At 48.5% G+C, this 15745-nt stretch overlaps 1 long non-coding RNA gene across 1 annotated transcript; it reads right to left on the minus strand.

Moving 5' to 3' along the window:
• Positions 1-10095: 10095 nt before the first annotated feature.
• Positions 10096-12873, minus strand: LOC147874406 (uncharacterized). Its single transcript, XR_015534340.1, has 2 exons — positions 12643-12873; positions 10096-11068 (listed from the first exon to the last, which is right to left on the minus strand). It is a non-coding gene; the product is annotated as an uncharacterized LOC147874406 (long non-coding RNA).
• Positions 12874-15745: the final 2872 nt, after the last annotated feature.

Genomic DNA, 15745 nt, shown 5'->3' on the forward strand with positions numbered 1-15745 from the left:
GAATGGTTTCACCTAGGTAGGGACGATGCTTGCGCTTGCGCAGGCCTCTGCCCTCAGTTAGCTTCTTTGGTTGGTTGGTTAGAGACAGGATTGGCCGAGGAAGACTGAGTGAGGAGTGGAGGATTGGGAGTGGACGAGATCCCCACCGGCACAGCCTGGAAAGAGGTAGGGACGATGCTTGCGCTTGCGCAGGCCTCCGCCCTCAGTTAGCTTTTTGGTTGTGTCCAGTGGGACTCGTGTCGAACGAGGGCTGCCAGAGGTCGCCCAAGGGCAACCGAGGGCGACCGATGTTCAGCAGGCCAGCCGAGGCCGTCCCCAAAAGACGGCCAAGTCGGCACAACGAGTGGTTAGACTACTCGGCTACCCTGACTGAGGTTTTCCGTGCTTTTCCTCAGTTGTAAGGCGAATGCCAGGGTATAACTTAATAGGGGCACGGCCCGCCACCCCCACCCCGATCACGGAGGCCATCAGCTGAAGTGATCTTCCCCCCATGCCGCAGAGGCCTTCAGCCGAAACGGCCCCTCCCTCTCTGGGTTCAAACCCCGGAGATCCAACCAACCAAATTCCTTTGGACAACTTGCCTGACGGGATGACCTCCCATCAGCAGCAACGGATCCCAGTTTGAATGGTCGAGGCTCCCGCCACGACGTAACCCTGTTAGCGATAGCAAAATTTCCGTTTCTTATATTAAGACTGTTTACCATTTCCAGCAATGCGCCTTGTGTGCAGGAATGGTTTCACCTAGGTAGGGACGATGCTTGCGCTTGCGCAGGCCTCCGCCCTCAGTTAGCTTTTTGGTTGGTTGGTTCCAACAGTATTGAGAGTCCCCCACCGGCACAGCCTGGAGAGAGGTAGGGACGATGCTTGCGCTTGCGCAGGCCTCCGCCCTCAGTTAGCTTTTTGGTTGTGTCCAGTGGGACTCGTGTCGAACGAGGGCTGCCAGAGGTCGCCGAAGGCCAACCGAGGGCGACCGATGTTCAGCAGGCCAGCCGAGGCCGTCCCCAAAAGACGGCCAAGTCGGCACAACGAGTGGTTAGACTACTCGGCTACCCTGACTGAGGTTTTCCGTGCTTTTCCTCAGTTGTAAGGCGAATGCCAGGGTATAACTTAATAGGGGCACGGCCCGCCACCCTCCCCCCGATCATGGAGGCCATCAGCTGAAGTGATCTTCCCCCCATGCCGCAGAGGCCTTCAGCCGAAACGGCCCCTCCCTCTCTGGGTTCAAACCCCGGAGATCCAACCAACCAAATTCCTTTGGACAACTTGCCTGACGGGATGACCTCCCATCAGCAGCAACGGATCCCAGTTTGAATGGTCGAGGCTCCCGCCACGACGTAACCCTGTTAGCGATAGCAAAATTTCCGTTTCTTATATTAAGACTGTTTACCATTTCCAGCAATGCGCCTTGTGCGCAGGAATGGTTTCACCTAGGTAGGGACGATGCTTGCGCTTGCGCAGGCCTCCGCCCTCAGTTAGCTTTTTGGTTGGTTGGTTTTTTCCAACAGTATTGGGCGAGGAGACGGAGTGAGTGGATGCGGCGACAACGGACGAGACCCCACCGGCACAGCCTGGAGAGAGGTAGGGACGATGCTTGCGCTTGCGCAGGCCTCCGCCCTCAGTTAGCTTTTTGGTTGGTTGTTGGTTGGTCCGTATTTACAGTGGGATTTACATTGAGTGAGAGAGTGAGAAAGCTTTTGTGCTGGTAAAACGTTTTAGAAAATAGAATGTGCTTATCTTATATAAGAATTATTAAGAAATCTGTGACGTGGACGTCGTGGTCTCTTACAATTGAACAAAGTTTGAGAAATGTGTGACGTGGACGTCGTGGTCTCTTACAATTGAACAAAGTTTGAGAGACATGGAAGGAGGTGAGCTGGCCTTTCTGAAGGCCCACCTCCCTGAAGTGTTCCAACAGGTCCAGAAGCAGATCCTGGACGCCATCGCGGCGGAAAAGCAAAGACAGCGGGCAGCAGTGGCAGCAGCATTAAATACAGCAGCTACGACCGTGGTCGGAGGGCCTACTCGAGCCAACACTGGCAAGAGGAAAGCCAAAGAGTTGGACTTGTCCAATTCGAGCGGTTCGTTGGAACCCGCATCCAGGCGCCCGACGCCCAGGCCACTGTCCGGAGCCCAGTCACCTTCTCTGCCGGCACCGGCAAAAGTTCATCGGCCCGATGGCCCGTCGGTAGCAGCAACATCATCCACCGCTTCCATGAGCAGGACAGTGCAGCCCTCAGCCAAGGGACCCGGCTCCCAGCCGGGACCCTCTTCCTCGATGGAGGTGACTGGGGACCTGTCCGGGCCGCTCAATGGTGTGTCATCTGACGCCGCTTCTTCTTCCAACGCTCAAGTGGAAAAAACGGCTCCGGGGGAGCGCCGTAACAAAACCCCGGTGTACGTCTCTGGGGTGAAGGACGTACGCAGCTTCCTGCATAGGATTCGCGCGGAGTTGGCCTGCGGGATCGTGGCGCAGATGAAGGGAGACCTTCTGGCTCTTGTGCCTGAGACCGCCGACGGGTTCCGGGCCACCGTCAGGGTCCTACGGTCCCTCGATGAGGGCGAGGGTGTGAGTTTTCACACATTCTCCCTCCCTGAGGATCGGTGCGTGCGCCTGCTGATTAAAAACCTGGGCGTGCGCATGCCCGAGGCCGAGGTACGCGAGGAGCTGGCCGCCATGCACATTGCTGTGCAGGGGGTCATGCAACTGCGATCGAGGCGCCGGGCCATGGACCAGGACGGTGACCGTCCCCTTACGCCACACTTTATAGTGTCGGTAGCACGAGGCCCCGACGTGGCGAAAGTGCGTTCCCTTACTGAGATCTGCGGTCTGCGGGTCAAGGTAGAAACATATGTTGCACCGAAGGGGCCCATGCAGTGTAAACGGTGCCAACGCTTCGGACACACGCAGCGGAATTGCGGTTATGCATCCAGGTGCGTGGCCTGCGGGGACGCTCACCCATCCGGGTCGTGTGCCACCCCCAAGCAACAACTTAAGTGCTGCAGCTGCGGAGGCAACCACACTGCGAACTATAGAGGTTGCAGTAAGTGGAAGGAAGCCAAGACGGCCGCTGCACAGCGTGCGAAAGGGGATCGCGGCCGAAAGGACGACGTCTCCACGCGCCTGCCAGCGCCCAAATCGGCGCTAGCTAAGCCTTCCCTCGAGCAGGAGAACTTGGGCCCTGGGTGGAACCACGTGGTCCGTGGTGGCCGCGTCGTCAAGGCTGCGGCTATGAAGAACCCCGCCCCAACACCAACTGGAGCCATTGTACAGACTGAGCGGCAGACTATCCCCAAGGGCGGCCGTGCCAAGCCCGCTTGTCCTGTGGCGCCGGTGGCAAATCCCACAGCACCTGCTCTCAAGAAGACTGACCCCACCCCACCCAAGGGTCAATCACCGCTCCAGGACATCTCAGATATCCTGGAAACCCTCTCACCACGGGTCTGCATTGAGTTGACACGACGTCTCCTCGCCGCGATCCATTCACTCCCCCCGGGGGGTCTCGTCCGCGAGCCCTCCTCAAAACCGTTCTCCTCTTCATGGCCGACAATGACTGCACGGCCTAGAGGACACGGTAGCAAGGCCTTGCGGCTGGCTTACTGGAACGCCGACGGTGTCCGCGACAGGAAGCTGGAGCTGGAGCAGTTCCTCGGTGACTACGGAGTCGATGTTTGCCTCCTGAACGAGACGCACCTCACGTCGGGTCGGGCCTTGAGGTTCGCGAACTACGTTTGCCACCGTACGGACCGCCCGACGCTAGGGGGTGGCACAGCGATCCTTGTCCGCAGGGGCATTGATCATTACCCTGTGCCGGTATCGGGTCTACAACAACTAGAAGCAACCGCCATTCACCTGGTACTGGCAACCAGGAAAGTCAAGCTAGTGGCGGCATACCTCGCACCCACCCGGCCATGGATAGAGTCGGACCTGACCGAGTGCTTGAGCGGGGGTTTCCCGGTCCTCTTGGCTGGTGACCTCAACGCGAAACACACGGACTGGAATTCTAGCCTTATCTCTACTAGGGGCTCGCTCCTGCGTGATTACGCCAACAGAAATTCCTGCTTCATCTACGGGCCGGATTCTCCAACCACGGCTCCCTACACACACAACGCCACACCTGACGTCCTTGATATTGTCCTCATCAAGGACTTCGTCCTACCGGTGCACCTGACTGTCTGCCCCGCACTCAGCTCAGATCACCTGCCCGTCCTCGTCGACACCACGTGCCGATCGTCCTTTCAAAACCTGCCTGATCGCCCGGACTTCGCGAGAATGGACTGGTCTGCATTCCAGGCTTGCCTCGAAAGCAGACTACCGGGGAACCCCGTGGTAAACGACGAGGAAGAAATTGACAAGTGCGTCGAGGAGCTGACCAGTGCTATCCTGGAAGCCACAGCAGCGTCCGCTCCCAAGCTTCGACCCCGCATTGACAGGCGACCGCTTCTACCCGCTAGTATTCGAGATGAAATACGCCTGAAGAACCGGCTGAGGAGGCGATGGCAGGTCACAAGAGACCCCGCTCTTAAGACCCAGGTCAATCGACTCCAGAGATCGGTGACCTATCGTCTCAACGAGTGGCGGAACGAACAGTGGAGCGACACGCTCGAATCCTTGGACTGCGAGGACCAGTCGCTTTGGAAAATGACCAAGCGTGTGATGCGAGTCCCCACTCCGTCGCCCCCCTTCTTAGTGATGGGAGGACTGGCTCTCTCGAACCTCGAGAAGGCAGAAGCCCTAGCCGACAGCCTTGAGGTCCAGTTCCAGCCGGTAGACTACCCGTCGGACCTGACTACAATTGACATGGTTAACGAGGCGATGCGAGCATACGAGTATACCCCTGTAAATGAACCAAAATTAACCAGTCCATCGGAGGTCGCCCAGGCCATCAAGGGACTCAAGCTTGGCAAGGCTCCGGGCCCCAACGGTATACCGAACAGGGTCCTGAAACATCTTCCACGACGCGCGGTAACCTTTCTCACGAAAGTGTTCAACGCGGTCCTTCGCAGGCAACACTTCCCCTCGGCATGGAAACACGCTCGAGTGGTGTCCATACTGAAGCCGGGGAAGGACCCCACGCTACCTTCTTCCTATAGACCCATCAGTCTTCTCGACACGGTCGGCAAACTCTGCGAGAAAATCCTACTAACGAGGGTCCTACACGAGGTCAGTGAACGCGGGCTGCTGCGCGACGAGCAGTTTGGGTTTCGACCCAGACACAGCACATCGTTACAGCTGGCTCGCCTCGTCGAAAGGGTCAACAGAAACCTTGATGAGAAGCGGCTAACCGGCGCGGTTTTCCTGGACGTGGCCAAAGCCTTCGACACAGTCTGGGTCCAAGGCCTCCTATACAAACTGACCGTCCTCAACTTCCCGTCGTACTTGGTAAAAACCATCTCTTCCTACCTCGCTGACCGGACATTCCAGACATCCTTCCAGTCGGCCACGTCCACACGTCGTACCATGCGGGCTGGAGTTGTGCAGGGCGGAATTCTCTCCCCTGTGCTCTTCAGTCTGTATGTCAACGACATACCCACACCGTCCCGCCACGTCGAGTTAGCACAATACGCGGACGACACGGCTCTAGTAGCCACGTCCCGTAGCCCAACGCTTCTCGTCAGGTATCTGGAGACCTACCTCAGTAGACTTGAGCTCTGGCTCAGGGCCTGGAGGATTGCTATCAACGTCTCGAAGAGCACCGCGGTTCTCTTCATCTCCGCGAGAAGACACATCCAACAGCCCCGAGCAGTGCAGTTCCTCGGACAGCCGATCCAATGGGTCAAAACAGCGCAGTATCTGGGGGTCACCCTTGACGCCGGGCTTACTTGGTCGGCGCACGTCAACCAAGTGGGAAAGAAGGCAGCGCAACGATTAGGTGTGCTAGGCCCGCTTATCAATAGGAGAAGTGGCCTGTCAATCAGGAACGGTGTACTACTCTATAAGCAGCTCATCCGTCCCATAATGGATTACGCATGCCCGATCTGGAGGTCAGCTGCCCACAGCCACGTCCAGAAGCTGCAAGTTCTGCAATCCAAGTGTCTTCGAATTGTTACTAACGCGCCCTGGTACGTTAGTAACAGGCAAATACATGAGGATCTGGGGGTCCCTTTCTTTGCCGACCACATCAGAGCACTAACTGAGAGGTTTGACTCGAGGTTAGCTGGTGTGGGGAACCCCTTAGTTCGGCAACTCGGAAGACACTCGTGCCGAATGAGGATTGCCAGAGTTCACCCAAGGGCAACCGAGGGCGACTGATGTTCAGCAGGCCAGAAGAAGCCATCCCCAAAAGACGGCCAAGTCAGCACAACGAGTGGTTAGACTACTCGGCTACCCTGACTGAGGTTTTCCGTGCTTTCCTCAGTTGTAAGGCGAATGCCAGGGTATAACTTAATAGGGGCACGGCCCGCCACCCTTCCCCCCGATCATGGAGGCCATCAGCTGAAGTGATCTTCCCCCCATGCCGCAGAGGCCTTCAGCCGAAACGGCCCCTCCCCCTCTGGGTTCATACCCCAGAGACCCAACCAACCAAATTCCTTCGACAACTTGCCTGACAGGATAACCTCCCATCAGCAGCAACAAATCCCAGTTTGAATGGTCGAGGCTCCCGCCACGACGAAACCCCGTTAGCGTTAGCAAAATTTCCGTTCTTATATTACGACCGTTTACCATTTCCAGCAATGCGTCTTGTGCGCAGGAATGGTTTCACCTAGGTAGGGACGATGCTTGCGCTTGCGCAGGCCTCTGCCCTCAGTTAGCTTCTTTGGTTGGTTTGGTTGGCTAACTGCAGTGAGAGGCCACAGAATCGGCTTTGAGAAGAGGTTGAGAGCGGAGCGAGGATTGGGAGTGGACGAGACCCCCACCGGCACAGCCTGGAGAGAGGTAGGGACGATGCTTGCGCTTGCGCAGGCCTCCGCCCTCAGTTAGCTTTTTGGTTGTGTCCAGTGGGACTCGTGTCGAACGAGGGCTGCCAGAGGTCGCCCAAGGGCAACCGAGGGCGACCGATGTTCAGCAGGCCAGCCGAGGCCGTCCCCAAAAGACGGCCAAGTCGGCACAACGAGTGGTTAGACTACTCGGCTACCCTGACTGAGGTTTTCCGTGCTTTTCCTCAGTTGTAAGGCGAATGCCAGGGTATAACTTAATAGGGGCACGGCCCGCCACCCCCACCCCGATCACGGAGGCCATCAGCTGAAGTGATCTTCCCCCCATGCCGCAGAGGCCTTCAGCCGAAACGGCCCCTCCCTCTCTGGGTTCAAACCCCGGAGATCCAACCAACCAAATTCCTTTGGACAACTTGCCTGACGGGATGACCTCCCATCAGCAGCAACGGATCCCAGTTTGAATGGTCGAGGCTCCCGCCACGACGTAACCCTGTTAGCGATAGCAAAATTTCCGTTTCTTATATTAAGACTGTTTACCATTTCCAGCAATGCGCCTTGTGCGCAGGAATGGTTTCACCTAGGTAGGGACGATGCTTGCGCTTGCGCAGGCCTCCGCCCTCAGTTAGCTTTTTTGGTTGGTTTGGTTGGTAACTGCAGTGAGGGTAGGAGGCCAGTTGAGTGGAGGATTGGGAGTGGACGAGATCCCCACCGGCACAGCCTGGAGAGAGGTAGGGACGATGCTTGCGCTTGCGCAGGCCTCCGCCCTCAGTTAGCTTTTTGGTTGTGTCCAGTGGGACTCGTGTCGAACGAGGGCTGCCAGAGGTCGCCCAAGGGCAACCGAGGGCGACCGATGTTCAGCAGGCCAGCCGAGGCCGTCCCCAAAAGACGGCCAAGTCGGCACAACGAGTGGTTAGACTACTCGGCTACCCTGACTGAGGTTTTCCGTGCTTTTCCTCAGTTGTAAGGCGAATGCCAGGGTATAACTTAATAGGGGCACGGCCCGCCACCCCCACCCCGATCACGGAGGCCATCAGCTGAAGTGATCTTCCCCCCATGCCGCAGAGGCCTTCAGCCGAAACGGCCCCTCCCTCTCTGGGTTCAAACCCCGGAGATCCAACCAACCAAATTCCTTTGGACAACTTGCCTGACGGGATGACCTCCCATCAGCAGCAACGGATCCCAGTTTGAATGGTCGAGACTCCCGCCACGACGTAACCCTGTTAGCGATAGCAAAATTTCCGTTTCTTATATTAAGACTGTTTACCATTTCCAGCAATGCGCCTTGTGTGCAGGAATGGTTTCACCTAGGTAGGGACGATGCTTGCGCTTGCGCAGGCCTCCGCCCTCAGTTAGCTTTTTGGTTGGTTGGTTGGTTTTAACTGCAGTGAGAAATGGGACGAGGACTGCAGAGAGAAATGGGACGAGGACTGCAGTGCGAAATGGGACGAGGACTGCAGTGCGAAATGGGACGAGGACTGCAGTGAGGACTGGTACAAACACTGCAGTGGGGTCTGGGCGAGGACTGCAGTGAGAACTGGAACGAGGACTACAGTGAGAAATGGGACGAGGACTGCAGTGAGGACTGGTACAAACACTGCAGTGGGATCTGGGACGAGGACTGCAGAGAGAACTGGGACGAGCACTGCAGTGGGGTCTGGGACGAGGACTGCAGTGAGAACTGGAACGAGGACTACAGTGAGAAATGGGACGAGGACTGCAGTGAGGACTGGTAAAAACACTGCAGTGGGGTCTGGGACGAGGACTGCAGTGAGAAGTGGAACGAGCACTGCAGTGAGGACTGGTACAAACACTGCAGTGGGGTCTGGGACGAGGACTGCAGTGAGAACTGGAACGACTACTGCAGTGAGAAATGGGACGAGCACTGCAGTGAGGACTGGTACAAACACTGCAGTGGGGTCTGGGACGAGGACTGCAGTGAGAACTGGAACGAGGACTGCAGTGAGAAATAGGACGAGCACTGCAGTGAGGACTGGTACAAACACTGCAGTGGGGTCTGGGCGAGGACTGCAGTGAGAACTGGGACGAGGACTGCAGAGAGGACTGGTACAAACACTGCAGTTGGGTCTGGGCGAGGACTGCAGTGAGAACTGGGACGAGGACTGCAGTGAGGACTGGGACGAGGACTGCAGTGAGGACTGGTACAAACACTGCAGTGTGATCTGGGACGAGGACTGCAGTGAGAACTGGGACGAGCACTGCAGTGAGAACTGGGACGAGCACTGCAGTGAGAACTGGGACGAGCACTGCAGTGAGGACTGGTACAAACACTGCAGTCGGGTCTGGGACGAGGACTACAGTGAGAACTGGTACGAGGACTGCAGTGAGAACTGGGACGAGCACTGCAGTGAGGACTGGTACAAACACTGCAGTGGGGTCTGGGACGAGGACTGCAGTGAGAAATGGTACGAGGACTGCACTGAGGACTGGTACAAACACTGCAGTGGGGTCTGGGACGAGGACTGCAGTGAGAATTGGGACGAGCACTGCAGTGAGGACTGGTACAAACACTGCAGTGGGGTCTGGGACGAGGACTGCAGTGAGAACTGGAACGAGGACTGCAGTGAGAAATGGGACGAGGACTGCAGTGAGTACTGGTACAAACACTGCAGTGGGGTCTGGGATGAGGACTGCAGTGAGAACTGGGACGAGGACTGCAGTGAGAAATGGGATGAGGACTGCAGTGAGGACTGGGACGAGGACTGCAGTGAGAAATGGGACGAGCACTGCAGTGAGAACTGGGACTAGCACTGCAGTGAGGAATGGTGGAAACACTGTAGTGGAGTCTGGGACGAGGACTGCAGTGAGAACTGTGGCGAGCACTGCAGTGAGAACTGTGTTATTATTATATTGTAGTATACAAAGTGTTATTTTATGTAGAATTTATTGGAAAGTGTTGTTATTAATGTTTTCTAAAGTACACAACACTGTAACAACTGTGGTACATAATATATACTGCAGTATAAGGCAGACATTAGAAAAAGAATATGAGTCCAGCTAGAACATTATCAGAAATGTACTTACATAGGAAAAGTTAATAAAAGTAGTTTCTGATAAATTCTATATAAAAACACTTAAAGTACAACATACTGTTAACAATAAAGAGGTTTCACCTGTTTGAAATAAAATAAGCAGTGATGTATTACAGATTTTAATAGTTTTATTTGCTATAAAAATTAATACTAAGAATAGAAAGATGTCACATGTTGCAATTATATTTTAATTTCTAACAAATGGGCATACAGAAAAGAACACATTCCATTATATGTGTGAAAATAAATATGGACAATTATTGGTTGAACATGGAAAATATGATTATACATGGTTTGCCAAACATGTAATATCATACAAAAAATTCCACTGCTGTTTAAAATACAAAACATGGTTTAGCTTTTGTTTATGTGTTGGAGGCTGGAACTGTAAGGACTGCTACCCAGTTGGACAGTGAGTGTAAAAGTTTCTGTATAATAGTGGTTTTATTTAATAATAAAGAACTTTCAGTTTTAAACATCTTCATGTTGATAGCCTCTAATCCCCTTTTCCAACATATTCTGTCCTATATAGTTCTCTGAGGAATTGTGTTAGTCATCCCTCAGTTCGCTGCATATACCTATTTTCTACTACTGAATTGTAATTTCAAACAGATGTTGCAAGAAAACAAAGAAGTCTCCTCACAGACTTGTCTCTTTTATAAAATTTCACACTCAGTGAGAAGGTGCAGCATGTAGCATGACCACACATTGGATAACATGCACTGAGATAGAAGGTGACAGTGCTGACAAATTATAAGAGTTACCTGCACAGTAAAGCAGTGCAAACATTTTGTAGAGAACCAGATGTCTTCATTTGAATTTCCTGACTCCATACTGAAATGTGCAAGGACTTACTCTAATATACAGGTCTGGCCATTACATTATTATAATCACTATCTATGCTAAATCTTGAACGAATATTCTCATTAATTGATTTCTTATTATAGTGGCGACTGAAGTCTGCAACTGGTACAAAATCTTCACTCATTGGATAACGTTCTGCCCCAAGCTCCAGTACATTCATGCACTGGTATTTATGAAAATTCAGTTTGCCTTCTTCATAGTGACCCATCTTATGCACCAGCTCAAGTTCCTTCACAATCTGTATGAAGCTCAGGACACAGACCACTGGTAGAAGAGAAATACTGCAAACAAATGAAGTAACATGTACTGTGGGCACATTATTCCCCACTTGGACAATGCATTGTCACTTCGGCTCTGAATATGGAGACAGTATGCTTCTCCGAAACACTGGTATCTATCAGCCAGTCCACATGGCACCAGAACCAAAAAGAACATCATCCTCGCCACAATGTGAAAACCTCAAATCTCACTTTCAAACACTGTCTGTGAGTCTGGACACTTTTACATCATAACACCCAGGCATCTGCATGAACATGAAAATGTTGCTGTCTAAATTAGCTACTTGTTATAGTTACTATCTGCCAAAATAATTCAAATTAGAAGGGGTTAGAAGGACAAGAGATTAATTTGTAGTTTTTAGTGTTCATTTTGTGAATATACCTTAAATTAGAGAAGGAAAGGAGAACAGGATTGAATTAAACAAAACAGCAGATTTTTGTGTTTACTTCCACCTTAAGATTGCATCGAAGTTTGGGGGAAGACAAGATGAAGGAAATTCTTTCTTTATGCCCTTTTCATTCCTATGTTGAGCATAGGGGCCTCCTTTCAGAGATTTATTGATCTATTTAGACATTTGATAGAACTCCTTGGATGAGTGATCAGTCCACCTGTACACAGAACAGAACATCACAGAAAGACATGGACAAACATCTACGCCTTGAGTGGGATTCGAACCCATGGCCCCAGTGTCTGAGAGCACAAAGCCCACGCCCCAGACTGTGTGGCCACTGTAACCGGCAAGAAGGAAATTAGTAGATAATTAACATTTTATTTAATTCCATATTTTTATTGCCAGGAAACCTTAAGTCCCAAAAAATGTAATATTCCTAATTTCAAGGCTTTGAAAGGAGTAATGTCTTTCTGTACATAGCAGACTGACCTGAATATCTGAAAACAAGATATTAGGCAAGATCTGCAGGTAAAAACTTAGTAACATTGTGAAAAGAATTAGTGAAGTGAAATGGAGTATAATGTGGTGGAGATGTACAATATGCACAGATGACAGCAGCATTCTTTGAGAGCACAAAAAATTAAGACTGTGAATACATGACTGGTGTGAAAACAAACTGATGAAATTATACAGTAAGAGAAATGAAAACGTTTTTATGAAAAAACATGGAAGAATGGAGAATACTTTATCATACGATAATTGAACCACGTGTAAATGTCAATGAATGATGATAATTTGACAATACCTCCACATATAGGTTTCAAGTTTTAATGCAAGAATAATAAAGATTGTAGGATTTGAGGTTTTCACTGCAGTAAGTCTGAAGCTGATTGTTAATCATTTTCTTGGTATACTGGGTCTTTACATCATAGCTTTAAGTGAGAGGCATATCAAAGAATATAAGATAGATTTTTTTATAAATAGAAATGAAATGTAGATATAATATTTAAAGGACTCTGATACCTATTTATTTTTGATTTAAACTTTTTGTAATTAAAACACTGAACTAAAAATTATGAGCAATATCAACATCATAAGGAGCACATCACATTAACCTATTATAAAAAACTGTACAACCACACTATATTGAATGAAATTCTTGTACGATGGATTTCTAGAACTTACATAAGACAAAGCCTCCTAAACAGCAGCCGCCAATAAGTAAACCAAGGTCTGCAATGTTCTCCTTTACCAGTAACATGGCAATAACAAAGCTGGTGGTCAAGAAGACTAGCCGAGCAATTTCCAGCACAAGAAATGGGTACACACACCACAGGGACACCTGAGTGTTAGAATAAGGACATTTTTTTATAATTTTTATATACACACAGTAACACATGTATACTGATACAAGCACACACACGAGGCAAAGTATCTACCATTCAGCGCTCTAGTTTCACTGAATAGAAAATTGTTTGTTTCAATATAAAATAAAATGCCCTCACTTGTGGGCATATAATTTGACAGTCTGTTTATCATTTAATTCTCTATTTAAAATTGTCACCCCATTATTAGGTAACTTTATAATAATGTCATATCACATGATTCATAACCATATCTTTTAACCTATATGTATGTGCCAGACCACTCACATGCTGTTATTTTACATTCCTGCTACCGCTGGATGTATAACTACTTCTGAGCAGTATCTTGCTTTTGTCTAGTAGACAAGGCACTGGTACTCAGGTAAGGGAGCTTCAATTTTTTCACCAATATATGCTATTATTATGTATTCTTCTGTTTTATGGGAAAGGAGGTATGAGTATGGTATACTGTTGCATACCATACTGACAGGAAAAGAACCCTGCCTCTAAATAATGTTTGAAAATAAAAAATGAACAGTAATTTGACTCAGCATTTGACTCCAGTCAGTTAACTTACACAGTTCTCTGACAGTGCCAGCCCATCTCTGAGGACCATGTCCCACAGAAATTTCATGCATTGATGTAAAAAAATGAGTTTGATTCATTTCTAATTTGTCTGCAATTAGTATAGCAGGAAAAGTTTTTTCAGATTTGGTGGTTAAGTTTCAAAATGTTCATGAACAAATTGTAGCTTTAATGCAGTTTTGCACTTATTATGGTATTCAGTAAATGTGCTGTGTAGTCTGTTCTGTTCTTGGATCTAACAAGATGCCTGTTCCTCCCTGATTTGTTTGAATCCTCCTTCCCAATTAGTATAAATTGTTCAGCTTCTGAATTCATAAAGAATGGCTGTATCACAGTTTCCATAAGTTGATGTGACTGTTGCAGTTATATTTGTGTTATGGTTGAAAGTTCATTAAGAACCTTGATTTTGCATATTAGGCAATCAAAAAAAGTTACACTTTAGAAACCCAATACTTTTCATCCTTAAGCCAACAAGACAAGAATTAACATTTTTTAAACAGTAGTGTGAAAAACCTGTCATTGATAATGCATGAAGAAACAAGTATACTTTTGTTTCTTTCCTTGTGTATTTTCTGGTAGTGAATTTGTATGAACTAAAATTAATGTACAGGCTTTAAAATTATCAGAACAACAAAGAACATGCTTGTTCCACAACAAGATTACTGTGAACTTAAAAATAATTCACACAAAAACGAACAGTGTATACAGCCTCCATCTAGGAACACTCACGCGACTTACATTTACGCAAACGAATCTGCAGAAACAATAAATATTTTAGACGTCGGTTACAAGTGTTACTCCATTCTGACATTTGCTAATATGAACAAGTGTTGTAGGATCATAATCTCTTTAAACCCAGAGCGAAGTCTTGATTAATAATGTTCCATAAAGTTTACCAGAGAACGTTTGTTTCTTCAAGATGTTTGCAAATAGCTCGGAATTTTGTTCTGACGAGCCTAAGGAAATCAAAATTTTCTGTGAATGATACCTTTCTCTTTCTGATGACCGATGATTGACATTGTTCTTGAATGTTATCTGCGAAATGTTGTTAGTGGAAATCGAGCCCCTACTAAAGGTAAAGGGCCAGTGGAGGGCGATAAAAATAAGATGGAACCCATATTCAGAACTGATCTGCTTCTTCCTTTGATGTAAATGATATTTTAATTTTCTGTTGTGATAACGCTCTACTAAAATATTTCACGATCACTGTTGATAAATGACTAAAACATGGCGATACTTATTGTACCTTTTTTCTTTTACATTATCAAGCTGAAAATTAGAAATTACTAAAAATGCTGTAGACCGTACGCTCTTGAACAACATTTCTTTATGGTTGATTATTGATTAAACAGCATTCATTGAAGGACTGCGAGAATTAACTTGTGTTTTCAAGTTGCAAATTAATCAGATTGTTGCATGGAATTGGTGTGACTGGGTCAGTGACCCTCCAAAGGAGATTCAAAGCATAAACATTATAGGAGTATGTGTTTAACAAAAATAATTCTGATTATATACATGCTTATACTTGCACTTATACATTACACTCTGTCATGATTGCAAGGAACACAAGCATTGAACAAAAAAGACTAAACTCTAACAACATGGTTTGAGCATGGGTGGAGAATGGTCAAGTTCTCCATCACATCAGCTTGAATTTATGTAGTTTCTCCTGTTGGGACATAATAAGTCAACTGAAACGTTATATGTCACTGTGATCAGATTTTTTCAGCAGGAAGTAATAAGAAAAATTAACAAAAAAAATAGGAATACTCATGAAGACAGAATCAGAAATCATTAAAACCAAACAAAGAACATAAGCCAGAAACATTGATGATTTGAACACTCAAATTGGCATGATTAGATAATACCTGCTCGTCATTAGTACCCACCCACAGAACATACAGAACCTTAAATAACCCATCATGGCCTGTTGGACTGCCCTGTAACTTGCAAATCTATTTGCTGATTGATTGTTCTCATAACTAGGTTGGCTGATCGAATTGGTCATACACACCATGTGTGCCAATGTCTTGTGTTTAATTTTCCTGCTGTTAGTTTTGATCTGCAAAATCCTAGCTTTATCCTAACCTGTCCACTGATCTTCATAAATATGTTGGACCAGTTTTGATTATTTGAGATAGTGTGCATGTTTTGAGAATTATACTGCTGTCTACCTGATTCACCAACATATCATCTTTCATATTCATAAGGAATGTTGCAAGTGTAATGTGGCATCTGTCACTTGAGGATGGAAGCAGATCCACCATCTGAAACATTCTCTTTGGAATACTAGACCATGGAAAAAGTCTGGAAACCCAGTACTAATAGTAACATACCAC

The sequence above is a fragment of the Zootermopsis nevadensis genome, unplaced genomic scaffold (assembly GCF_977971745.1).
Source record: "Zootermopsis nevadensis isolate Lab colony 2312 unplaced genomic scaffold, Znev_1.0 Znev_ptg000009l, whole genome shotgun sequence".
Taxonomy (NCBI): Eukaryota; Metazoa; Arthropoda; class Insecta; order Blattodea; family Termopsidae; genus Zootermopsis; species Zootermopsis nevadensis.